The sequence below is a fragment of the Lissotriton helveticus genome, chromosome 4_1 (genome assembly GCF_964261635.1).
Source record: "Lissotriton helveticus chromosome 4_1, aLisHel1.1, whole genome shotgun sequence".
Taxonomy (NCBI): domain Eukaryota; kingdom Metazoa; phylum Chordata; class Amphibia; order Caudata; family Salamandridae; genus Lissotriton; species Lissotriton helveticus.
The window spans coordinates 1,473,437,107-1,473,462,564 of NC_136063.1; the positions used below are offsets into that span (position 1 = coordinate 1,473,437,107).

At 30.1% G+C, this 25,458-nt stretch overlaps 20 non-coding genes across 20 annotated transcripts; all 20 read left to right on the forward strand.

Annotated features, from left to right (window-relative positions):
- Positions 1-640: 640 nt before the first annotated feature.
- Positions 641-714, forward strand: TRNAT-AGU (transfer RNA threonine (anticodon AGU)). Its single transcript has one exon. It is a non-coding gene; the product is annotated as a tRNA-Thr (tRNA).
- Positions 715-1,654: 940 nt separating this feature from the next.
- Positions 1,655-1,728, forward strand: TRNAT-AGU (transfer RNA threonine (anticodon AGU)). The gene has a single exon. It is a non-coding gene; the product is annotated as a tRNA-Thr (tRNA).
- Positions 1,729-3,182: 1,454 nt separating this feature from the next.
- Positions 3,183-3,255, forward strand: TRNAR-CCU (transfer RNA arginine (anticodon CCU)). The gene has a single exon. It is a non-coding gene; the product is annotated as a tRNA-Arg (tRNA).
- Positions 3,256-5,719: 2,464 nt separating this feature from the next.
- TRNAT-AGU (transfer RNA threonine (anticodon AGU)) lies at positions 5,720-5,793 on the forward strand. Its single transcript has one exon. It is a non-coding gene; the product is annotated as a tRNA-Thr (tRNA).
- Positions 5,794-6,230: 437 nt separating this feature from the next.
- On the forward strand, positions 6,231-6,303 carry TRNAT-CGU (transfer RNA threonine (anticodon CGU)). The gene has a single exon. It is a non-coding gene; the product is annotated as a tRNA-Thr (tRNA).
- A 941-nt stretch (positions 6,304-7,244) lies between these two features.
- On the forward strand, positions 7,245-7,317 carry TRNAT-CGU (transfer RNA threonine (anticodon CGU)). Its single transcript has one exon. It is a non-coding gene; the product is annotated as a tRNA-Thr (tRNA).
- A 430-nt stretch (positions 7,318-7,747) lies between these two features.
- On the forward strand, positions 7,748-7,821 carry TRNAT-AGU (transfer RNA threonine (anticodon AGU)). Its single transcript has one exon. It is a non-coding gene; the product is annotated as a tRNA-Thr (tRNA).
- A 438-nt stretch (positions 7,822-8,259) lies between these two features.
- TRNAT-CGU (transfer RNA threonine (anticodon CGU)) lies at positions 8,260-8,332 on the forward strand. The gene has a single exon. It is a non-coding gene; the product is annotated as a tRNA-Thr (tRNA).
- Positions 8,333-9,783: 1,451 nt separating this feature from the next.
- Positions 9,784-9,857, forward strand: TRNAT-AGU (transfer RNA threonine (anticodon AGU)). The gene has a single exon. It is a non-coding gene; the product is annotated as a tRNA-Thr (tRNA).
- A 437-nt stretch (positions 9,858-10,294) lies between these two features.
- On the forward strand, positions 10,295-10,367 carry TRNAT-CGU (transfer RNA threonine (anticodon CGU)). Its single transcript has one exon. It is a non-coding gene; the product is annotated as a tRNA-Thr (tRNA).
- A 941-nt stretch (positions 10,368-11,308) lies between these two features.
- TRNAT-CGU (transfer RNA threonine (anticodon CGU)) lies at positions 11,309-11,381 on the forward strand. Its single transcript has one exon. It is a non-coding gene; the product is annotated as a tRNA-Thr (tRNA).
- A 430-nt stretch (positions 11,382-11,811) lies between these two features.
- TRNAT-AGU (transfer RNA threonine (anticodon AGU)) lies at positions 11,812-11,885 on the forward strand. Its single transcript has one exon. It is a non-coding gene; the product is annotated as a tRNA-Thr (tRNA).
- A 438-nt stretch (positions 11,886-12,323) lies between these two features.
- On the forward strand, positions 12,324-12,396 carry TRNAT-CGU (transfer RNA threonine (anticodon CGU)). The gene has a single exon. It is a non-coding gene; the product is annotated as a tRNA-Thr (tRNA).
- Positions 12,397-14,354: 1,958 nt separating this feature from the next.
- Positions 14,355-14,427, forward strand: TRNAR-CCU (transfer RNA arginine (anticodon CCU)). Its single transcript has one exon. It is a non-coding gene; the product is annotated as a tRNA-Arg (tRNA).
- A 940-nt stretch (positions 14,428-15,367) lies between these two features.
- On the forward strand, positions 15,368-15,440 carry TRNAM-CAU (transfer RNA methionine (anticodon CAU)). Its single transcript has one exon. It is a non-coding gene; the product is annotated as a tRNA-Met (tRNA).
- Positions 15,441-17,398: 1,958 nt separating this feature from the next.
- On the forward strand, positions 17,399-17,471 carry TRNAR-CCU (transfer RNA arginine (anticodon CCU)). The gene has a single exon. It is a non-coding gene; the product is annotated as a tRNA-Arg (tRNA).
- Positions 17,472-18,411: 940 nt separating this feature from the next.
- On the forward strand, positions 18,412-18,484 carry TRNAM-CAU (transfer RNA methionine (anticodon CAU)). Its single transcript has one exon. It is a non-coding gene; the product is annotated as a tRNA-Met (tRNA).
- A 1,954-nt stretch (positions 18,485-20,438) lies between these two features.
- On the forward strand, positions 20,439-20,511 carry TRNAT-CGU (transfer RNA threonine (anticodon CGU)). Its single transcript has one exon. It is a non-coding gene; the product is annotated as a tRNA-Thr (tRNA).
- Positions 20,512-21,451: 940 nt separating this feature from the next.
- Positions 21,452-21,524, forward strand: TRNAT-CGU (transfer RNA threonine (anticodon CGU)). Its single transcript has one exon. It is a non-coding gene; the product is annotated as a tRNA-Thr (tRNA).
- Positions 21,525-23,478: 1,954 nt separating this feature from the next.
- On the forward strand, positions 23,479-23,550 carry TRNAT-UGU (transfer RNA threonine (anticodon UGU)). The gene has a single exon. It is a non-coding gene; the product is annotated as a tRNA-Thr (tRNA).
- The last annotated feature ends 1,908 nt before the right edge of the window (positions 23,551-25,458 follow it).

The following is a 25,458-nucleotide window of genomic DNA, read 5'->3' on the forward strand; positions in this document are numbered from 1 at the left end:
AACATATCAATACTTGTTTAGTGATTGAGTATATTTTTGTGTTTAAGATTACAGTACATATACGGAAGAATTTATAGCATTAAACAAATTTTAATCATCAACAATAAATAATTTATGTATTTTTTGTTATAGACGTTGGTGCTGTGGCTTAGTGGTTAAAGCGCCTGTCTCGTCTACAGAAGATCCTGAGTTCAAATCTGAGCAGCACCTAACTGTTTTCTCCATGCTTTAGGAATCATTTTCATAAAACAAGTGTTGAATACAATTTAAGAATAAACGTCTGGTTCTATGAACTTTAGAATAAGTTATCATAAAACGAAATAAAATACTTGGTATTGTGAAGATTTTTATAGGAATGCATTGACTGAAATAGCGAAAAGAAAATGACAAAGATCAAGATAGAGCCGAATGATCACTCTGTTGTTAAATACAACTAATCCATTCTTCAGCAAGGTATATTTTAAAATTCTATGAATAGGGTAAACTTCAAATTAGAGAGGTGTTTTTGAATAAGTGAAGCGTCTTCATCTAAAGTGTTTGAGTAGAGAAGTCTGTGAACTTAGAAAAGAATGTGAAAGTGAAAAAGCAATATTCTCTTGAACACCATAAAGAAAAGTCTTTCAAAGTTTTGACCCAAGGAGATGCTGTGGCTTAGCTGGTTAAAGCGCCTGTCTAGTAAACAGGAGATCCTGAGTTCAACTCTCAGCAGCGCCTTGCTTTTCTCTTTGTTATATAACAAATCAATTTCATTAGGTCCTATTCTGATACAATTAAAATATAAAAATCTGATTCATCTTACTGTTGAAAGGTTCATCTTAAACCTCATAAAAACCCAAGTATTTTTAAGATTATAGAGAGAATACTGTTATTGAAAAATAAAAAAAGACATATCTATAAGAAAGACGTAGATGACATTACTACCTCGATTTGAGCAATATTAATGCCTTCATGAAAATAAAATTGTAAAGTATTCGAGAAATGAAATTGGGTTTTATAAGAGTACCTGTTTATTAAAACATATTAATACTTGATAAGTGATTGGGTATCTTTTTGTGTTTAAGATTACATTACATATAAAGAAGAATTTATAGCATGAAACAAATTTTCATCATCAACAATAAATTATTTATGTATTTTTTGTTATTGACGTTGGTGCTGTGGCTTAGTGGTTAAAGCGCCTATCTCCTATACAGAAGATCCTGAGTTCAAATCTGAGCAGCACCTAACTGTTTTCTCCATGCTTTAGGAATAATTTTCATAAAACAAGTGTTGAATACAATTTAAGAATAAACGTCTGGTTCTATGAACTTTAGAATAAGTTATCATAAAATGAAATAAAATACTTGGTATTGTGAAGATTTTTATAGGAATGCATTGACTGAAATAGCGAAAAGAAAATGACAAAGATCAAGATAGAGCCGAATGATCACTCTGTTGTTGAATACAACTAATCCATTCTTCAGCAAGGTATATTTTAAAATTCTATGAATAGGGTAATCTTCAAATTAGAGAGGTGTTTTTGAATAAGTGAAGCGTCTTCATCTAAAGTGTTTGAGTAGAGAAGTCTGTGAACTTAGAAAAGAATATGAAAGTGAAAAAGCAATATTCTCTTGAACACCATAAAGAAAAGTCTTTCAAAGTTGTGACCCAAGGAGATGCTGTGGCTTAGCTGGTTAAAGCGCCTGTCTAGTAAACAGAAGATCCTGAGTTCAACTCTCAGCAGCACCTTGCTTTTCTCTTTGTTATGTAACAAATCAATTTCATTAGGTCCTATTCTGATACAATTAAAATATAAAAGTCTGATTCATCTTACCGTTGAACAGATCATCCTAAACCTCATAAAAACCCAAGTATTTTTAAGATTATAGAGAGAATACTGTTATTGAAAAATAAAAAAAGACATATCTATAAGAAAGACGTAGATGACATTACTACCTCGATTTGAGCAATATTAATGCCTTCATGTAAATAAAATTGTAAAGTATTTAAGAAATGAAATTGGGTTTTATAAGAGTACCTGTTTATTAAAACATATTAATACTTGTTTAGTGATTGAGTATCTTTTTGTGTTTAAGATTACAGTACATATAAAGAAGAATTGATAGCATGAAACCAATTTTCATCATCAACAATAAATTATTTATGTATTTTTTTTTATTGACGTTGGTGCTGTGGCTTAGTGGTTAAAGGGCCTGTCTCGTATACAGAAGATCCTGAGTTTAAATCTGAGCAGCACCTAACTGTTTTCTACATGCTTTAGGAATAATTTTCATAAAACAAGTGTTGAATACAATTTAAGAATAAACGTCTGGTTCTATGAACTTTAGAATAAGTTATCATAAAATGAAATAAAATACTTGGTATTGTCAAGATTTTTATAGGAATGCATTGACTGAAATAGCGAAAAGAAAATGACAAAGATCAAGATAGAGCCGAATGATCACTCTGTTGTTGAATACAACTAATCCATTCTTCAGCAAGGTATATTTTAAAATTCTATGAATAGGGTAATCTTCAAATTAGAGAGGTGTTTTTGAATAAGTGAAGCGTCTTCATCTAAAGTGTTTGAGTAGAGAAGTCTGTGAACTTAGAAAAGAATATGAAAGTGAAAAAACAATACTCTCTTGAACACCATAAAGAAAAGTCTTTCAAAATTAAGATTCAAGGGGGTGCAGTAGCTTAGCTGGTTAAAGCGCCTGTCTAGTAAACAGGAGATCCTGAATTCAACTCTCAGCAGTGCCTTGCTTTTCTCTTTGTTATATAACAAATCAATTTCATTAGGTCCTATTCTGATACAATTAAAATATAAAAGTCTGATTCATCTTACTGTTGAACAGATCATCTTAAACCTCATAAAAACCCAAGTATTTTCAAGATTATAGAGTGAATACTGTTATTGCAAAATAAAAAAAGACATATCTATGAGAAAGACGTAGATGACATTACTATCTCAATTTGAGCAATATTAATGCATTCATGAAAAAAATGTTTTGTAAAGTATTCAAGAAATGAAATTGGGTTTTTATAAGAGTACCTGTTTATTAAAACATATTAATACTTGTTTAGTGATTGAGTATCTTTTTGTGTTTAAGAATACAGTACATATAAAGAAGAATTTATAGCAGGAAACAAATTTTCATCATCAACAATAAATTATTTATGTATTTTTTGTTACTAACGTTGGTGCTGTGGCTTAGTGGTTATAGCGCCTGTCTCCTACACAGGAAGTCCTGAGTTCTAATCTCAGCAACACCTAACTGTTTTCTACATGCTTTAGGAATAATTTTCATCAAACAAGTGTAGAATACAATTTAAAAATAAACGTCTGGTTCTATGAACTTTAGAATAAGTTATCATAAAATGAAATAAAATACTTGGTATTGTGAAGATTTTGTATAGGAATGCATTGACTGAAATAGCGAAAAGAAAATGAAAAAGAACAAGATAGAGCCGAATGATCACTCTATTGTTGAATACAACTAATCCATTCTTCAGTAAGGTATATTTTAAAATTCTATGAATAGGGTAAACATCAAATTAAAGATGTGTTTTTGAATAGGTGAAGCTTCTTCATCTAAAGTGTTTGTGTAGAGAAGTCTGTGAACTTAGAAAAGAATATGCAAATGAAAAAACAATATTCTCTTGAACACCGTAAAGAAAAGTCTTTCAAAGTTAAGACTCAAGAGGGTGCAGTAGCTTAGCTCGTTAAAGCGCCTGTCTAGTAAACAGGAGATCCTGAATTCAACTCTCAGCAGTGCCTTGCTGTTCTCTTTGTTATATAACAAATCAATTTCATTAGGTAATATTCTGATACAATTAAAATATAAAAGTCTGATTCATCTTACTGTTGAACAGATCATCTTAAACCTCATAAAAACCCAAGTATTTTCAAGATTATAGAGTGAATACTGTTATTGCAAAATAAAAAAAGACATATCTATGAGAAAGACGTAGATGACATTACTATCTCAATTTGAGCAATATTAATGCATTCATGAAAAAAATTGTAAAGTATTCAAGAAATGAAATTGGGTTTTATAAGAGTACCTGTTTATTAAAACATATTAATACTTGTTTAGTGATTGAGTATCTTTTTGTGTTTAAGATTACAGTACATATAAAGAAGAATTTATAGCATGAAACCAATTTTCATCATCAACAATAAATTATTTATGTATTTTTTGTTATTGACGTTGGTGCTGTGGCTTAGTGGTTAAAGCGCCTGTCTCGTATACAGAAGATCCTGAGTTAAAATCTGAGCAGCACCTAACTGTTTTCTACATGCTTTAGGAATAATTTTCATAAAACAAGTGTTGAATACAATTTAAGAATAAACGTCTGGTTCTATGAACTTTAGAATAAGTTATCATAAAATGAAATAAAATACTTGGTATTGTCAAGATTTTTATAGGAATGCATTGACTGAAATAGCGAAAAGAAAATGACAAAGATCAAGATAGAGCCGAATGATCACTCTGTTGTTGAATACAACTAATCCATTCTTCAGCAAGGTATATTTTAAAATTCTATGAATAGGGTAATCTTCAAATTAGAGAGGTGTTTTTGAATAACTGAAGCGTCTTCATCTAAAGTGTTTGAGTAGAGAAGTCTGTGAACTTAGAAAAGAATATGAAAGTGAAAAAACAATACTCTCTTGAACACCATAAAGAAAAGTCTTTCAAAGTTAAGATTCAAGGGGGTGCAGTAGCTTAGCTGGTTAAAGCGCCTGTCTAGTAAACAGGAGATCCTTAATTCAACTCTCAGCAGTGCTTTGCTTTTCTCTTTGTTATATAACAAATCAATTTCATTAGGTCCTATTCTGATACAATTAAAATATAAAAGTCTGATTCATCTTACTGTTGAACAGATCATCTTAAACCTCATAAAAACCCAAATATTTTCAAGATTATAGAGTGAATACTGTTATTGCAAAATAAAAAGAAGACATATATATGAGAAAGACATAGATGACATTACTATCTCGATTTGAGCAATATGAGTGCATTCATGAAAAAAATTGTAAAGTATTCAAGAAATGAAATTGGGTTTTATAAGAGTACCTGTTTATTAAAACATATTAATACTTGTTTAGTGATTGAGTATCTTTTTGTGTTTAATATTACAGTACATATAAAGAAGAATTTATAGCAGGAAACAAATTTTCATTATCAACAATAAATTATTTATGTATTTTTTGTTATTGTCGTTGGTTCTGTGGCTTAGTGGCTTAGTGGTTAAAGGACCTGTCTCATAAACAGGAAATCCTGAGTTCAAATCTCAGCAGCACCTAATTGTATTCTGCATGCTTTAGGAATAATTTTCATCAAACAAGTGTTGAATTCAATTTAGGAATAAACATCTGGTTCTATGAACTTTAGAATATGTTATCATAAAATGAAATAAAATACTTGGTATTGTGAAGATTTTTATAGGAATGCATTGACTGAAATAGCGAAAAGAAAATGACAAAGAACAAGATAGAGCCGAATGATCACTCTATTGTTGAATACAACTAATCCATTCTTCAGCAAGGTATATTTTAAAATTCTATGAATAGGGTAAAATTCTAATTAGAGAGGTGTTTTTGAACAAGTGAAGCGTCTTCATCTAAAGTGTTTGAGTAGAGAAGTCTGTGAACCTAGAAAAGAATGTGAAAGTAAAAAAGCAATATTCTCTTGAACACCATAAAGAAAAGTCTTTCAAAGTTAGGACTCAAGGGGGTGCTGTGGCTTAGCTGGTTAAAGCGCCTGTCTAGTAAACAGGAGATCCTGAGTTCAACTCTCAGCAGCGCCTTGCTTTTCTCTTTGTTATAAAACAAATCAATTTCATTAGGTCCTATTCTGATACAATTAAAATATAAAAGTCTGATTCATCTTACTGTTGAACTGATCATCTTAAACCTCATAAAAACCCAAGTATTTTCAAGATTATAGAGTGAATACTGTTATTGCAAAATAAAAAAAGACATATCTATGAGAAAGACGTAGATGACATTACTATCTCAATTTGAGCAATATTAATGCATTCATGAAAAAAAAATTATAAAGTATTCAAGAAATGAAATTGGGTTTTATAAGAGTACCTGTTTATTAAAACATATTAATACTTGTTTAGTGATTGAGTATCTTTTTGTGTTTAAGATTACGTTACATATAAAGAAGAATTTATAGCAGGAAACAAATTTTCATCATCAACAATAAACTATTTATGTATTTTTTGTTATTGACGTTGGTGCTGTGGCTTAGTGGTTATAGCGACTGTCTCGTAAACAGGAAATCCTGAGTTCTAATCTCAGCAGCACCTAACTGTTTTCTCAATGCTTTAGGAATAATTTTCATCAAACAAGTGTTGAATACAATTTAAGAATAAACATCTGGTTCAATGAACTTTAGAATAAGGTATCATAAAATGAAATAAAATACTTGGTATTGTGAAGATTTTTATAGAAATGCATTGACTGAAAGAGCGAAAAGAAAATGACAAAGAACAAGATAGAGCCGAATGATCACTCTATTGTTGAATACAACTAATCCATTCTTCAGCAAGGTATATTTTAAAATTCTATGAATAGGGTAAACTTCAAATTAAAGAGGTGTTTTTGAATAAGTAAAGCTTCTTTATTTAAAGTGTTTGAGTAGAGAAGTCTGTGAACTTAGAAAATAATATGAAAGTGAAAAAACAATATTCTCTTGAACACCATATAGAAAAGTCTTTCAAAGTTAAGACTCAAGGGGGTGCTGTGCTTAGCTGGTTAAAGCACCTGTCTAGTAAATAGGAGATCCTGAGTTCAACTCTCAGCAGCGCCTTGCTTTTCTCTTTGTTATATAACAATTCAATTTCATTAGGTCCTATTCTGATACAATTAAAATATAAAAGTCTGATTCATCTTTCTGTTGAACAGATCATCTTAAACCTCATAAAAACCCAAGTATTTTCAAGATTATAGAGAGAATACTGTTATTGCAAAATAAACAGAAGACATATATATGAGAAAGACGTAGATGACATTACTATCTCAATTTGAGCAATATTAATGCATTCATTAGAAAAAATTTGTAAAGTATTCAAGAAATGAAATTGGGTTTTATAAGAGTACCTGTTTATTAAAACATATTAATACTTGTTTATTGATTGAGTATCTTTTTGTGTTTAATATTACAGTACATATAAAGATGAATTTATAGCAGGAAACACATTTTCATCATCAACTATAAATTATTTATGTATTTTTTGGTATTGACGTTGGTGCTGTGGCTTAGTGGTTAAAGTGCCTGTCTCGTAAACAGGAAATCCTGAGTTCAAATCTCAGCAGCACCTAACAGTTTTCTACATGCTTTAGGAATAATTTTCATCAAACAAGTGTTGAATACAATTTAAGAATAAACATCTGGTTCTATGAACTTTAGAATAAGTTATCATAAAATGAAATAAAATACTTGGTATTGTGAAGATTTTTATAGGAATGATTTGACTGAAATAGCGAAAAGAAAATGACAAAGAACAAGATAGAGCTGAATGATCACTCTATTGTTGAATACTACTAATCCATTCTTCAGCAAGGTACATTTTAAAATTCTATGAATAGGGTAAAATTCTAATTAGAGAGGTGTTTTTGAACAAGTGAAGCGTCTTCATCTAAAGTGTTTGAGTAGAGAAGTCTTTAAACTTAGAAAAGAACATGAAAGTGAAAAAGCAATATTCTCTTGAACACCATAAAGAAAAGTCTTTCAAAGTTGAGGCTCAAGGGGGTGCTGTGGCTTAGCTGGTTAAAGCACCTGTCTAGTAAACAGGACATCCTGAGTTCAACTCTCAGCAGCGCCTTGCTTTTCTCTTTGTTATATAACAAGTCAATTTCATTAGGTCCTATTCTGATACAATTAAAATATAAAAGTCTGATTCATCTTACTGTTGAACAGATCATCTTAAACCTCATAAAAACCCAAGTATTTTCAAGATTATAGAGAGAATACTGTTATTGCAAAATGGAAAGAAAACGTGTCAATGAGAAAGACGTAGATGAAATTACTACCTCGATTTGAGCAATATTAATGCCTTCATGAAAATAAAGTTGTAAAGTATTTAAGAAATGAAATTGGGTTTTATAAGAGTACCTGTTTATTAAAACATATCAATACTTGTTTAGTGATTGAGTATCTTTTTGTGTTTAAGATTACAGTACATATACAGAAGAATGTATAGCATTAAACAAATTTTAATCATCAACAATAAATAATTTATGTATTTTTTGTTATTGACGTTGGTGCTGTGGCTTAGTGGTTAAAGCGCCTGTCTCGTATACAGAAGATCCTGAGTTCAAATCTCAGCAGCACCTAACTGTTTTCTGCATGCTTTAGGAATAATTTTCATCAAACAAGTGTTGAATTCAATTTAGGAATAAACATATGGTTCTATGAACTTTAGAATATGTTATCATAAAATGAAATAAAATACTTGGTATTGTGAAGATTTTTATAGAAATGCATTGACTGAAATAGCGAAAAGAAAATGACAAAGAACAAGATAGAGCCGCATGATCACTCTGTTGTTGAATACAACTAATCCATTCTTCAGCAAGGTATATTTTAAAATTCTATGAATAGGGTAATCTTCAAATTAGAGAGGTGTTTTTGAATAACTGAAGCGTCTTCATCTAAAGTGTTTGAGTAGAGAAGTCTGTGAACTTAGAAAAGAATATGAAAGTGAAAAAACAATACTCTCTTGAACACCATAAAGAAAAGTCTTTCAAAGTTAAGATTCAAGGGGGTGCAGTAGCTTAGCTGGTTAAAGCGCCTGTCTAGTAAACAGGAGATCCTTAATTCAACTCTCAGCAGTGCTTTGCTTTTCTCTTTGTTATATAACAAATCAATTTCATTAGGTCCTATTCTGATACAATTAAAATATAAAAGTCTGATTCATCTTACTGTTGAACAGATCATCTTAAACCTCATAAAAACCCAAATATTTTCAAGATTATAGAGTGAATACTGTTATTGCAAAATAAAAAGAAGACATATATATGAGAAAGACATAGATGACATTACTATCTCGATTTGAGCAATATGAGTGCATTCATGAAAAAAATTGTAAAGTATTCAAGAAATGAAATTGGGTTTTATAAGAGTACCTGTTTATTAAAACATATTAATACTTGTTTAGTGATTGAGTATCTTTTTGTGTTTAATATTACAGTACATATAAAGAAGAATTTATAGCAGGAAACAAATTTTCATTATCAACAATAAATTATTTATGTATTTTTTGTTATTGTCGTTGGTTCTGTGGCTTAGTGGCTTAGTGGTTAAAGGACCTGTCTCATAAACAGGAAATCCTGAGTTCAAATCTCAGCAGCACCTAATTGTATTCTGCATGCTTTAGGAATAATTTTCATCAAACAAGTGTTGAATTCAATTTAGGAATAAACATCTGGTTCTATGAACTTTAGAATATGTTATCATAAAATGAAATAAAATACTTGGTATTGTGAAGATTTTTATAGGAATGCATTGACTGAAATAGCGAAAAGAAAATGACAAAGAACAAGATAGAGCCGAATGATCACTCTATTGTTGAATACAACTAATCCATTCTTCAGCAAGGTATATTTTAAAATTCTATGAATAGGGTAAAATTCTAATTAGAGAGGTGTTTTTGAACAAGTGAAGCGTCTTCATCTAAAGTGTTTGAGTAGAGAAGTCTGTGAACCTAGAAAAGAATGTGAAAGTAAAAAAGCAATATTCTCTTGAACACCATAAAGAAAAGTCTTTCAAAGTTAGGACTCAAGGGGGTGCTGTGGCTTAGCTGGTTAAAGCGCCTGTCTAGTAAACAGGAGATCCTGAGTTCAACTCTCAGCAGCGCCTTGCTTTTCTCTTTGTTATAAAACAAATCAATTTCATTAGGTCCTATTCTGATACAATTAAAATATAAAAGTCTGATTCATCTTACTGTTGAACTGATCATCTTAAACCTCATAAAAACCCAAGTATTTTCAAGATTATAGAGTGAATACTGTTATTGCAAAATAAAAAAAGACATATCTATGAGAAAGACGTAGATGACATTACTATCTCAATTTGAGCAATATTAATGCATTCATGAAAAAAAAATTATAAAGTATTCAAGAAATGAAATTGGGTTTTATAAGAGTACCTGTTTATTAAAACATATTAATACTTGTTTAGTGATTGAGTATCTTTTTGTGTTTAAGATTACGTTACATATAAAGAAGAATTTATAGCAGGAAACAAATTTTCATCATCAACAATAAACTATTTATGTATTTTTTGTTATTGACGTTGGTGCTGTGGCTTAGTGGTTATAGCGACTGTCTCGTAAACAGGAAATCCTGAGTTCTAATCTCAGCAGCACCTAACTGTTTTCTCAATGCTTTAGGAATAATTTTCATCAAACAAGTGTTGAATACAATTTAAGAATAAACATCTGGTTCAATGAACTTTAGAATAAGGTATCATAAAATGAAATAAAATACTTGGTATTGTGAAGATTTTTATAGAAATGCATTGACTGAAAGAGCGAAAAGAAAATGACAAAGAACAAGATAGAGCCGAATGATCACTCTATTGTTGAATACAACTAATCCATTCTTCAGCAAGGTATATTTTAAAATTCTATGAATAGGGTAAACTTCAAATTAAAGAGGTGTTTTTGAATAAGTAAAGCTTCTTTATTTAAAGTGTTTGAGTAGAGAAGTCTGTGAACTTAGAAAATAATATGAAAGTGAAAAAACAATATTCTCTTGAACACCATATAGAAAAGTCTTTCAAAGTTAAGACTCAAGGGGGTGCTGTGCTTAGCTGGTTAAAGCACCTGTCTAGTAAATAGGAGATCCTGAGTTCAACTCTCAGCAGCGCCTTGCTTTTCTCTTTGTTATATAACAAATCAATTTCATTAGGTCCTATTCTGATACAATTAAAATATAAAAGTCTGATTCATCTTTCTGTTGAGCAGATCATCTTAAACCTCATAAAAACCCAAGTATTTTCAAGATTATAGAGAGAATACTGTTATTGCAAAATAAACAGAAGACATATATATGAGAAAGACGTAGATGACATTACTATCTCAATTTGAGCAATATTAATGCATTCATTAGAAAAAATTTGTAAAGTATTCAAGAAATGAAATTGGGTTTTATAAGAGTACCTGTTTATTAAAACATATTAATACTTGTTTATTGATTGAGTATCTTTTTGTGTTTAATATTACAGTACATATAAAGATGAATTTATAGCAGGAAACACATTTTCATCATCAACAATAAATTATTTATGTATTTTTTGGTATTGACGTTGGTGCTGTGGCTTAGTGGTTAAAGTGCCTGTCTCGTAAACAGGAAATCCTGAGTTCAAATCTCAGCAGCACCTAACAGTTTTCTACATGCTTTAGGAATAATTTTCATCAAACAAGTGTTGAATACAATTTAAGAATAAACATCTGGTTCTATGAACTTTAGAATAAGTTATCATAAAATGAAATAAAATACTTGGTATTGTGAAGATTTTTATAGGAATGATTTGACTGAAATAGCGAAAAGAAAATGACAAAGAACAAGATAGAGCTGAATGATCACTCTATTGTTGAATACTACTAATCCATTCTTCAGCAAGGTACATTTTAAAATTCTATGAATAGGGTAAAATTCTAATTAGAGAGGTGTTTTTGAACAAGTGAAGCGTCTTCATCTAAAGTGTTTGAGTAGAGAAGTCTTTAAACTTAGAAAAGAACATGAAAGTGAAAAAGCAATATTCTCTTGAACACCATAAAGAAAAGTCTTTCAAAGTTGAGGCTCAAGGGGGTGCTGTGGCTTAGCTGGTTAAAGCACCTGTCTAGTAAACAGGACATCCTGAGTTCAACTCTCAGCAGCGCCTTGCTTTTCTCTTTGTTATATAACAAGTCAATTTCATTAGGTCCTATTCTGATACAATTAAAATATAAAAGTCTGATTCATCTTACTGTTGAACAGATCATCTTAAACCTCATAAAAACCCAAGTATTTTCAAGATTATAGAGAGAATACTGTTATTGCAAAATGGAAAGAAAACGTGTCAATGAGAAAGACGTAGATGAAATTACTACCTCGATTTGAGCAATATTAATGCCTTCATGAAAATAAAGTTGTAAAGTATTTAAGAAATGAAATTGGGTTTTATAAGAGTACCTGTTTATTAAAACATATCAATACTTGTTTAGTGATTGAGTATCTTTTTGTGTTTAAGATTACAGTACATATACAGAAGAATGTATAGCATTAAACAAATTTTAATCATCAACAATAAATAATTTATGTATTTTTTGTTATTGACGTTGGTGCTGTGGCTTAGTGGTTAAAGCGCCTGTCTCGTATACAGAAGATCCTGAGTTCAAATCTCAGCAGCACCTAACTGTTTTCTGCATGCTTTAGGAATAATTTTCATCAAACAAGTGTTGAATTCAATTTAGGAATAAACATATGGTTCTATGAACTTTAGAATATGTTATCATAAAATGAAATAAAATACTTGGTATTGTGAAGATTTTTATAGAAATGCATTGACTGAAATAGCGAAAAGAAAATGACAAAGAACAAGATAGAGCCGCATGATCACTCTATTGTTGAATACAACTAATCCATTCTTCAGCAAGGTATATTTTAAAATTCTATGAATAGGGTAAAATTCTAATTAGAGAGGTGTTTTTGAACAAGTGAAGCGTCTTCATCTAAAGTGCTTGAGTAGAGAAGTCTGTGAACCTCGAAAAGAATATGAAAGTAAAAAAGCAATATTCTCTTGAACACCATAAAGAAAAGTCTTTCAAAGTTAGGACTCAAAGGGGTGCTGTGGCTTCGCTGGTTAAAGCATCTGTCTTGTAAACAGAAGATCCTGAGTTCATCTCTCAGCAGCGCCTTGCTTTTCTCTTTGTTATGTAACAAATCAATTTCATTAGGTCCTATTCTGATACAATTAAAATATAAAAGTCTGATTCATCTTACTGTTGAACAGATCATCCTAAACCTCATAAAAACCCAAGTATTTTTAAGATTATAGAGAGAATACTGTTATTGAAAAATAAAAAAAGACATATCTATAAGAAAGACGTAGATGACATTACTACCTCGATTTGAGCAATATTAATGCCTTCATGAAAATAAAATTGTAAAGTATTTAAGAAATGAAATTGGGTTTTATAAGAGTACCTGTTTATTAAAACATATTAATACTTGTTTAGTGATTGAGTATCTTTTTGTGTTTAAGATTACAGTACATATAAAGAAGAATTTATAGCATGAAACCCATTTTCATCATCAACAATAAATTATTTATGTATTTTTTGTTATTGACGTTGGTGCTGTGGCTTAGTGGTTAAAGGGCCTGTCTCGTATACAGAAGATCATGAGTTCAAATCTGAGCAGCACCTAACTGTTTTCTACATGCTTTAGGAATAATTTTCATAAAACAAGTGTTGAATACAATTTAAGAATAAACGTCTGGTTCTATGAACTTTAGAATAAGTTATCATAAAATGAAATAAAATACTTGGTATTGTCAAGATTTTTATAGGAATGCATTGACTGAAATAGCGAAAAGAAAATGACAAAGATTAAGATAGAGCCGAATGATCACTCTGTTGTTGAATACAACTAATCCATTCTTCAGCAAGGTATATTTTAAAATTCTATGAATAGGGTAATCTTCAAATTAGAGAGGTGTTTTTGAATAAGTGAAGCGTCTTCATCTAAAGTGTTTGAGTAGAGAAGTCTGTGAACTTAGAAAAGAATATGAAAGTGAAAAAACAATACTCTCTTGAACACCATAAAGAAAAGTCTTTCAAAGTTAAGATTAATGGGGGTGCAGTAGCTTAGCTGGGTAAAGCGCCTGTCTAGTAAACAGGAGATCCTGAATTCAACTCTCAGCAGTGCCTTGCTTTTCTCTTTGTTATATAACAAATCAATTTCATTAGGTCCTATTCTGATACAATTAAAATATAAAAGTCTGATTCATCTTACTGTTGAACAGATCATCTTAAACCTCATAAAAACCCAAGTATTTTCAAGATTATAGAGTGAATACTGTTATTGCAAAATAAAAAAAGACATATCTATGAGAAAGACGTAGATGACATTACTATCTCAATTTGAGCAATATTAATGCATTCATGAAAAAAATGTTTTGTAAAGTATTCAAGAAATGAAATTGGGTTTTTATAAGAGTACCTGTTTATTAAAACATATTAATACTTGTTTAGTGATTCAGTATCTTTTTGTGTTTAAGAATACAGTACATATAAAGAAGAATTTATAGCAGGAAACAAATTTTCATCATCAACAATAAATTATTTATGTATTTTTTGTTACTAACGTTGGTGCTGTGGCTTAGTGGTTATAGCGCCTGTCTCCTACACAGGAAGTCCTGAGTTCTAATCTCAGCAACACCTAACTGTTTTCTACATGCTTTAGGAATAATTTTCATCAAACAAGTGTAGAATACAATTTAAAAATAAACGTCTGGTTCTATGAACTTTAGAATAAGTTATCATAAAATGAAATAAAATACTTGGTATTGTGAAGATTTTGTATAGGAATGCATTGACTGAAATAGCGAAAAGAAAATGAAAAAGAACAAGATAGAGCCGAATGATCACTCTATTGTTGAATACAACTAATCCATTCTTCAGTAAGGTATATTTTAAAATTCTATGAATAGGGTAAACATCAAATTAAAGATGTGTTTTTGAATAAGTGAAGCTTCTTCATCTAAAGTGTTTGTGTAGAGAAGTCTGTGAACTTAGAAAAGAATATGCAAATGAAAAAACAATATTCTCTTGAACACCGTAAAGAAAAGTCTTTCAAAGTTAAGACTCAAGAGGGTGCAGTAGCTTAGCTGGTTAAAGCGCCTGTCTAGTAAACAGGAGATCCTGAATTCAACTCTCAGCAGTGCCTTGCTGTTCTCTTTGTTATATAACAAATCAATTTCATTAGGTAATATTCTGATACAATTAAAATATAAAAGTCTGATTCATCTTACTGTTGAACAGATCATCTTAAACCTCATAAAAACCCAAGTATTTTCAAGATTATAGAGTGAATACTGTTATTGCAAAATAAAAAAAGACATATCTATGAGAAAGACGTAGATGACATTACTATCTCAATTTGAGCAATATTAATGCATTCATGAAAAAAATTGTAAAGTATTCAAGAAATGAAATTGGGTTTTATAAGAGTACCTGTTTATTAAAACATATTAATACTTATTTAGTGATTGAGTATCTTTTTGTGTTTAATATTACAGTACATATAAAGAAGAATTTATAGCAGGAAACAAATTTTCATCATCAACAATAAATTATTTATGTATTTTATGTTATTGACGTTGGTGCTGTGGCTTAGTGGTTAAAGGGCCTGTCTCATAAACAGGAAATCCTGAGTTCAAATCTCAGCAGCACCTAACTGTTTTCTGCATGCTGTAGGAATAATTTTCATCAAACAAGTGTTGAATTCAATTTAGGAATAAACATATGGTTCTATGAACTTTAGAATATGTTATCATAAAATGAAATAAAATACTTGGTATTGTGAAGATTTTTATAGAAATGCATTGACTGAAATAGCGAAAAGAAAATGACAAAGAACAAGATAGAGCCGCATGATCACTCTATTGTTGAATACAACTAATCCATTCTTCAGCAAGGTATATTTTAAAATTCTATGAATAGGGTAAAATTCTAATTAGAGAGGTGTTTTTGAACAAGTGAAGCGTCTTCATCTAAAGTGCTTGAGTAGAGAAGTCTGTGAACCTCGAAAAGAATATGAAAGTAAAAAAGCAATATTCTCTTGAACACCATAAAGAAAAGTCTTTCAAAGTTAGGACTCAAAGGGGTGCTGTGGCTTCGCTGGTTAAAGCATCTGTCTTGTAAACAGAAGATCCTGAGTTCATCTCTCAGCAGCGCCTTGCTTTTCTCTTTGTTATGTAACAAATCAATTTCATTAGGTCCTATTCTGATACAATTAAAATATAAAAGTCTGATTCATCTTACTGTTGAACAGATCATCCTAAACCTCATAAAAACCCAAGTATTTTTAAGATTATAGAGAGAATACTGTTATTGAAAAATAAAAAAAGACATATCTATAAGAAAGACGTAGATGACATTACTACCTCGATTTGAGCAATATTAATGCCTTCATGAAAATAAAATTGTAAAGTATTTAAGAAATGAAATTGGGTTTTATAAGAGTACCTGTTTATTAAAACATATTAATACTTGTTTAGTGATTGAGTATCTTTTTGTGTTTAAGATTACAGTACATATAAAGAAGAATTTATAGCATGAAACCCATTTTCATCATCAACAATAAATTATTTATGTATTTTTTGTTATTGACGTTGGTGCTGTGGCTTAGTGGTTAAAGGGCCTGTCTCGTATACAGAAGATCATGAGTTCAAATCTGAGCAGCACCTAACTGTTTTCTACATGCTTTAGGAATAATTTTCATAAAACAAGTGTTGAATACAATTTAAGAATAAACGTCTGGTTCTATGAACTTTAGAATAAGTTATCATAAAATGAAATAAAATACTTGGTATTGTCAAGATTTTTATAGGAATGCATTGACTGAAATAGCGAAAAGAAAATGACAAAGATCAAGATAGAGCCGAATGATCACTCTGTTGTTGAATACAACTAATCCATTCTTCAGCAAGGTATATTTTAAAATTCTATGAATAGGGTAATCTTCAAATTAGAGAGGTGTTTTTGAATAAGTGAAGCGTCTTCATCTAAAGTGTTTGAGTAGAGAAGTCTGTGAACTTAGAAAAGAATATGAAAGTGAAAAAACAATACTCTCTTGAACACCATAAAGAAAAGTCTTTCAAAGTTAAGATTAATGGGGGTGCAGTAGCTTAGCTGGGTAAAGCGCCTGTCTAGTAAACAGGAGATCCTGAATTCAACTCTCAGCAGTGCCTTGCTTTTCTCTTTGTTATATAACAAATCAATTTCATTAGGTCCTATTCTGATACAATTAAAATATAAAAGTCTGATTCATCTTACTGTTGAACAGATCATCTTAAACCTCATAAAAACCCAAGTATTTTCAAGATTATAGAGTGAATACTGTTATTGCAAAATAAAAAAAGACATATCTATGAGAAAGACGTAGATGACATTACTATCTCAATTTGAGCAATATTAATGCATTCATGAAAAAAATGTTTTGTAAAGTATTCAAGAAATGAAATTGGGTTTTTATAAGAGTACCTGTTTATTAAAACATATTAATACTTGTTTAGTGATTCAGTATCTTTTTGTGTTTAAGAATACAGTACATATAAAGAAGAATTTATAGCAGGAAACAAATTTTCATCATCAACAATAAATTATTTATGTATTTTTTGTTACTAACGTTGGTGCTGTGGCTTAGTGGTTATAGCGCCTGTCTCCTACACAGGAAGTCCTGAGTTCTAATCTCAGCAACACCTAACTGTTTTCTACATGCTTTAGGAATAATTTTCATCAAACAAGTGTAGAATACAATTTAAAAATAAACGTCTGGTTCTATGAACTTTAGAATAAGTTATCATAAAATGAAATAAAATACTTGGTATTGTGAAGATTTTGTATAGGAATGCATTGACTGAAATAGCGAAAAGAAAATGAAAAAGAACAAGATAGAGCCGAATGATCACTCTATTGTTGAATACAACTAATCCATTCTTCAGTAAGGTATATTTTAAAATTCTATGAATAGGGTAAACATCAAATTAAAGATGTGTTTTTGAATAAGTGAAGCTTCTTCATCTAAAGTGTTTGTGTAGAGAAGTCTGTGAACTTAGAAAAGAATATGCAAATGAAAAAACAATATTCTCTTGAACACCGTAAAGAAAAGTCTTTCAAAGTTAAGACTCAAGAGGGTGCAGTAGCTTAGCTGGTTAAAGCGCCTGTCTAGTAAACAGGAGATCCTGAATTCAACTCTCAGCAGTGCCTTGCTGTTCTCTTTGTTATATAACAAATCAATTTCATTAGGTAATATTCTGATACAATTAAAATATAAAAGTCTGATTCATCTTACTGTTGAACAGATCATCTTAAACCTCATAAAAACCCAAGTATTTTCAAGATTATAGAGTGAATACTGTTATTGCAAAATAAAAAAAGACATATCTATGAGAAAGACGTAGATGACATTACTATCTCAATTTGAGCAATATTAATGCATTCATGAAAAAAATTGTAAAGTATTCAAGAAATGAAATTGGGTTTTATAAGAGTACCTGTTTATTAAAACATATTAATACTTATTTAGTGATTGAGTATCTTTTTGTGTTTAATATTACAGTACATATAAAGAAGAATTTATAGCAGGAAACAAATTTTCATCATCAACAATAAATTATTTATGTATTTTATGTTATTGACGTTGGTGCTGTGGCTTAGTGGTTAAAGGGCCTGTCTCATAAACAGGAAATCCTGAGTTCAAATCTCAGCAGCACCTAACTGTTTTCTGCATGCTGTAGGAATAATTTTCATCAAACAAGTGTTGAATTCAATTTAGGAATAAACATATGGTTCTATGAACTTTAGAATATGTTATCATAAAATGAAATAAAATACTTGGTATTGTGAAGATTTTTATAGAAATGCATTGACTGAAATAGCGAAAAGAAAATGACAAAGAACAAGATAGAGCGGAATGATCACTCTATTGTTGAATACAACTAATCCATTCTTCAGCAAGGTATATTTTAAAATTCTATGAATAGGGTAAAATTCTAATTAGAGAGGTGTTTTTGAACAAGTGAAGCGTCTTCATCTAAAGTGCTTGAGTAGAGAAGTCTGTGAACCTCGAAAAGAATATGAAAGTAAAAAAGCAATATTCTCTTGAACACCATAAAGAAAAGTCTTTCAAAGTTAGGACTCAAAGGGGTGCTGTGGCTTCGCTGGTTAAAGTGCCTGTCTAGTAAACAGGAGTTCCTGAGTTCAACTCTCAGCAGCGCCTTGCTTTTCTCTTTGTTATAAAACAAATCAATTTCATTAGGTCCTATTCTGATACAATTAAAATATAAAAGTCTGATTCATCTTACTGTTGAACAGATCATCTTAAACCTCATAAAAACCCAAGTATTTTCAAGATTATAGAGTGAATACTGTTATTGCAAAATAAAAAAAGACATATCTACGAGAAAGACGTAGATGACATTACTATCTCAATTTGAGCAATATTAATGCATTCATGAAAAAAAATTGTAAAGTATTCAAGAAATGAAATTGGGTTTTATAAGAGTACCTGTTTATTAAAACATATTAATACTTGTTTAGTGATTGAGTATCTTTTTGTGTTTAAGATTACAGTACATATAAAGAAGAATTTATAGCAGGAAACAAATTTTCATCATCAACAATAAACTATTTATGTATTTTTTGTTATTGACGTTGGTGCTGTGGCTTAGTGGTTAAAAGGCCTGTCTCATAAACAGGAAATCCTGAGTTCAAATCTCAGCAGCACCTAACTGTTTTCTCCATGCTTTAGGAATAATTTTCATCAAACAAGTGTTGAATACAATTTAAGAATAAACATCTGGTTCAATGAACTTTAGAATAAGGTATCATGAAATGAAATAAAATACTTGGTATTGCGAAGATTTTTATAGAAATGCATTGACTGAAAGAGCGAAAAGAAAATGACAAAGAACAAGATAGAGCCGAATGATCACTCTATTGTTGAATACAACTAATCCATTCTTCAGCAAGGTATATTTTAAAATTCTATGAATAGGGTAAACTTCAAATTAAAGAGGGGTTTTGAATAAGTGAAGCTTCTGTATCTAAAGTGTTTGAGTAGAGAAGTCTGTGAACTTAAAAAATAATATGAAAGTGAAAAAACAATATTCTCTTGAACACCATAAAGAAAAGTCTTTCAAAGTTAAGACTCAAGGGGTTGCTGTGGCTTAGCTGGTTAAAGCACCTGTCTAGTAAATAGGAGATACTGAGTTCAACTCTCAGCAGCGCCTTGCTTTTCTCTTTGTTATATAACAAATAAATTTCAATAGGTCCTATTCTGATACAATTAAAATATAAAAGTCTGATTCATCTTACTGTTGAACAGATCATCTTAAACCTCATAAAAACCCAAGTATTTTCAAGATTATAGAGAGAATACTGTTATTGCAAAATAAAAAGAAGACATATATATGAGAAAGACGTAGATGACATTACTATCTCGATTTGAGCAATATTAATGTAATCATTAGAAAAAAATTGTAAAGTATTCAAGAAATGAAATTGGGTTTTATAAGAGTACCTGTTTATTAAAACATATTAATACTTGTTTAGTGATTGAGTATCTTTTTGTGTTTAATATTACAGTACATATAAAGATGAATTTATAGCAGGAAACACATTTTCATCATCAGCAATAAATTATTTATGTATTTTTTGTTATTGACATTGGTGCTGTGGCTTAGTGGTTAAAGTGCCTGTCTCGTAAACAAGAAATCCTGAGTTCAAATCTCAGCAGCACCTAACTGTTTTCTTCATGCTTTAGGAATAATTTTCATCAAACAAGTGTTGAATTCAATTTAAGAATAAACATATGGTTCTATGAACTTTAGAATAAGTTATCATAAAATGAAATAAAAGACTTGGTATTGTGAAGATTTTTATAGGAATGCATTGACTGAAATAGCGAAAAGAAAATGACAAAGAACAAGATAGAGCTGAATGATCACTCTATTGTTGAATACTACTAATCCATTCTTCAGCAAGGTATATTTTAAAATTCTATGAATAGGGTAAAATTCTAATTAGAGAGGTGTTTTTGAACAAGTGAAGCGTCTTCATCTAAAGTGTTTGAGTAGAGAAGTCTGTGAACTTAGAAAAGAATATGAAAGTGAAAAAGCAACATTCTCTTGAACACCATAAAGAAAAGTCTTTCAAAGTTGAGACTCAAGGGGGTGCCGTGGCTTAGCTGGTTAAAGCGCCTGTCTAGTAAACAGGAGATCCAGAGTTCAACTCTCAGCAGTGCCTTGCTTTTCTCTTTGTTATATAACAAATCAATTTCATTAGGTCCTATTCTGATACAATTAAAATATAAAAGTCTGATTCATCTTACTGTTGAACAGATCATCTTAAACCTCATAAAAACCCAAGTATTTTCAAGATTATAGAGAGAATACTGTTATTACAAAATAAAAAGAAGACATATATATGAGAAAGACGTAGATGACATTACTATCTCGATTTGAGCAATATTAGTGCATTCATTAGAAAAAAATTGTAAAGTATTCAAGAAATTAAATTGGGTTTTATAAGAGTACCTATTTATTAAAACATATTAATACTTGTTTAGTGATGGAGTCTTTTTGTGTTTAATATTACAGTACATATAAAGAAGAATTTATAGCAGGAAACAAATTTTCATCATCAACAATAAATTATGTATGTATTTTATGTTATTGACGTTGGTGCTGTGGCTTAGTGGTTAAAGCGCTTGTCTCGTAAACAGGAAATCCTGAGTTCAAATCTCAGCAGCACCTAACTGTTTTCTGCATGCTTTAGGAATAATTTTCATCATACAAGTGTTGAATTCAATTTAGGAATAAACATCTGGTTCTATGAACTTTAGAATAAGTTAAGATAAAATGAAATAAAATACTTGCTATTGTGAAGATTTTTATAGGAATGCATTGACTGAAATAGCGAAAAGAAAATTACAAAGAACAAGATAGAGCCGAATGATCACTCTATTGTTGAATACAACTAATCCATTCTTCAGCGAGGTATATTTTTAAATTCTATGAATAGGGTAAAATTCTAATTAGAGAGGTGTTTTTGAATCAGTGAAGCTTCTTCATCTAAAGTTTTTGAGTAGAGAAGTCTGTGAACTTAGAAAAGAATATGAAAGTGAAAAAACAATATTCTCTTGAACATCATAAAGAAAAGTCTTTCAAAATTAAGACTCAAGGCAGTGCTGTGGCTTAGCTGGTTAAAGCATCTGTCTAGTAAACAGGAGATCCTGAGTTCAACTCTCAGCAACGCCTTGCTTTTCTCTTTGTTATATAACAAATCAATTTCATTAGGTCCTATTCTGATACAATTAAAATATAATTGTCTGATTCATCTTACTGTTGAACAGATCATCTTAAACATCATAAAAACCCAAGTATTTTCAAGATTATAGAGTGAATACTGTTATTGCAAAATAAAAAAAGACATATCTATGAGAAAGATGTAGATGACATTACTACCTCGATTTGAGCAATATTAATGCCTTCACTAGAAAAAAATTGTAAAGTATTCATGAAATGAAATTGGGTTTTATAAAAGTACCTGTTTATTAAAACATATGAATACTTGTTAAGTGATTCTGTATCTTTTTGTGTTGAATATTACAGTACATATAAAGAAGAATTTATATCAGGAAACAAATTTTCATCATCAACAATAAATTATTTATGTATTTTTTGTTTATTACGTTGGTGCTCTTGCTTAGTGGTTAAAGCGCCTGTCTCATAAACAGGAAATCCTGAGTTCAAATCTCAGCGGCACCTCACTGCTTTCTCCATGCTTTAGGATTAATTTTCATCAAACAAGTGTTGAATACAATTTAAGAATAAATGTCTGGTTCTATGAACTTTAGAATAAGTTATCAAAAAATGAAATAAAATACTTGGTATTGTGAAGATTTTTATAGGAATGATTTGACTGAAATAGCGAAAAGAAAATGACAAAGAACAAGATAGAGCCGAATGATCACTCTATTGTTGAATACAACTAATCCATTCTTCAGCAAGGTATATTTTAAAATTCTATGAATAGGGTAGACTTCAAATTAGAGAGGTGTTTTTGAATAAGTGAAGCGTCTTCATCTAAAGTGTTTGAGTAGAGAAGTCTGTGAACTTAGAAAATAAAATAAAAATGAAAAAACAATATTCTCTTGAACAACATAAAGAAAAGTCTTTCTAAGTAAAGACTCAAGGCGGTGCTGTGGCTTAGCTGGTTAAACCACCGGCCTAGTAAACAGGAGATCCTGAGTTCAACTCTCAGCAGCGCCTTGCTTTTCTCTTTGTTATATAACAAATCAATTTCATTAGGTCCTATTCTGATACAATTAAAATATAAAAGTATGATTCATCTTACTGTTGAACAGATCATCTTAAACCTCATAAAAACCCAAGTATTTTCAAGATTATAGAGAGAATACTGTTATTGCAAAATAAAAAAAGACATATCTATGAGAAAGACGTAGTTGACATTACTTCCTCGATTTGAGCAATATTAATGCCTTCATGAGAAAAAATTGTAAAGTATTCAAGAAATGAAATTGGGTTTTATAAGAGTACCTGTTTATTAAAACATATTAATACTTGTTTAGTGATTGAGTATCTTTTTGTGTTTAAGATTAAAGTACATATAAAGAAGTATTTATAGCAGGAAACAAATTTTCATCATCAACAATAAATTATTTATGTATTTTTTGTTATTGAAGTTGGTGCTGTGGCTTAGTGGTTAAGCGCCTGTCTTGTAAACAGGAGATCCTGAGTTCAAATCTCAGCAACACCTAACTGTTTTCTCCATGCCTTTAAAATAATTTTTATCAAACAAGTGTTGAATACAATTTAAGAATAAACGTCTGGTTCTATGAACTTTAGAATAAGTTATCATAAAATGAAATAAAATACTTGGTATTGTGAAGATTTTTATAGAAATGCATTGACTGAAATAGCGAAAAGAAAATGACAAAGAACAAGATAGAGCCGTATGATCACTCTATTGTTGAATACAACTAATCCTTTCTACAGCAAGGTATATTTTAAAACTCTATGAATAGGGTAAACTTCAAATTAGAGAGGTGTTTGTGAACAAGTGAAGCATCTTCATCTAAAGTGTTTGAGTAGAGAAGTCTGTGAACTTAGAAAAGAATATAAAAATGAAAAAACAATATTCTCTTGAACACCATAAAGAAAATTCTTTCTAAGTTAAGACTCAAGGCGGTGCTGTAGCTTAGCTGGTTAAAGCGCCAGCCTAGTAAACAGGAAATCCTGAGTTCAAATCTCAGCAGCGGTTTGCTTTTCTCTTTGTTATATAACAAATCAATTTCATTAGGTCCTATTCTGATACAATTAAAATATAAAAGTCTGATTCATCTTACTGTTTAACAGATCATCTTAAACCTCATAAAAACCCAAGTATTTTCAAGATTTTATAGTGAATACTGTTATTCCAAAATGGAAAGAAAACGTGCCAATGAGAAAAAAGTAGATGACATTACTACCTCGAATTGAGCAATATTAATGCCTTCACGAGAAAAAAATTGTAAAGTATTCAAGAAATGAAATTAGGTTTTATAAGAGTACCTGTTTATTAAAACATATTAATACTTGTTTAGTGATTGAGTATCTTTTTGTGTTTAAGATTACAGTACATATAAAGAAGAATTTATAGCAGGAAACAAATTTTCATCATCAACAATAAATTATTTATGTATTTTTTGCTGTTGCGGTTGGTGCTGTGGCTTAGTGGTTAAAGCGCCTGTCTCGTTAACAGGAGATCCTGAGTTCAAATCTCAACAGCACATAACTGTTTTCTCCATGCTTTAAAAATTATTTTTATCAAACAAGTGTTGAATACAATTTAAGAATAAACGTCTGGTTCTATGAACTTTAGAATAAGTTATCATAAAATGAAATAAAATACTTGGTATTGTGAAGATTTTTATAGAAATGCATTGACTGAAATAGCGAAAAGAAAATGAGAAAGAACAAGATAGAGCCGAATGATCACTCTATTGTTGAATACAACTAATCCATTCTTCAGCAAGGTATACTTTAAAATTCTATAAATAGGGTAAACTTCAAATTAGAGAGGTGTTTTTGAATAAGTGAAGCGCCTTCATATAAAGTTTTTGAGTAGAGAAGTCTGTGAACTTAGAAAAGAATATAAAAATGAAAAAACAATATTCTCTTGAACACCATAAAGAAAAGTCTTTCTCATTTACGACTCAAGGGGGTGCTGTGGTTTAGCTGGTTAAAGCGCCTACCTAGTAAACAGGAGATCCTGAGTTCAACTCTCAGCAGCGCCTTGCTTTTCTCTTTGTTACATAACAAATCAATTTCATTAGGTCCTATTCTGATACAATTAAAATATAAAAGTCTGATTCGTCTTACTGTTGAACAGTTCATCTTAAACCTCATAAAAACCCAAGTATTTTCAAGATTATAGAGAGAATACTGTTATTGCAAAATAAAAAAAGACATATCTATGAGAAAGACGTAGATGACATTACTACCTCAATTTGAGCAATATTCATGCCTTCATGAAAATAAAATTGTAAAGTATTCAAGAAATGAAATTAGGTTTTATAAGAGTACCTGTTTATTAAAACATATTAATACTTGTTTAGTGATTGAGTATCTTTTTGTTTTTAAGATCACAGTACATATAAAGAAGAATTTATAGCAGGAAACAAAT